This window comes from Carlito syrichta, unplaced genomic scaffold, assembly GCF_000164805.1.
Source record: "Carlito syrichta isolate Samal-C Ts95f unplaced genomic scaffold, Tarsius_syrichta-2.0.1 Scaffold312078, whole genome shotgun sequence".
Lineage (NCBI taxonomy): Eukaryota > Metazoa > Chordata > Mammalia > Primates > Tarsiidae > Carlito > Carlito syrichta.
Window position 1 is genome coordinate 496007 of NW_007256174.1, and position 220 is coordinate 496226.

General features: G+C 56.4%; 1 protein-coding gene across 1 annotated transcript in view; it reads left to right on the forward strand.

The window, feature by feature from the left end:
- Window positions 1-220, forward strand: part of LOC103272034 — a 4454-nt gene that overhangs the window by 1011 nt on the left and 3223 nt on the right. The window lies entirely within an intron of this gene.

A 220-nucleotide genomic window follows, 5' to 3' on the forward strand; every position in this document is an offset into this window, starting at 1 on the left:
CCTCGGGGGGGATGGGGGAGCCTCTGGCCTTCAGGTGCTTTGCGGCCTGGGGCAAATCTCTTAACCCCGCTTGGCCCGGAGTCTCCGGTTTCTTTCTGTGTTTTGTTTCACGACATGTTTTTGTAGTTTAAAATTGTGGGGTGCAGTTAAGGGTTAGGGATACACATATGCATTGTGCAGGGTCCCTCGTTGATGAGGTGTGCCACCCCCCCCCCCCCCC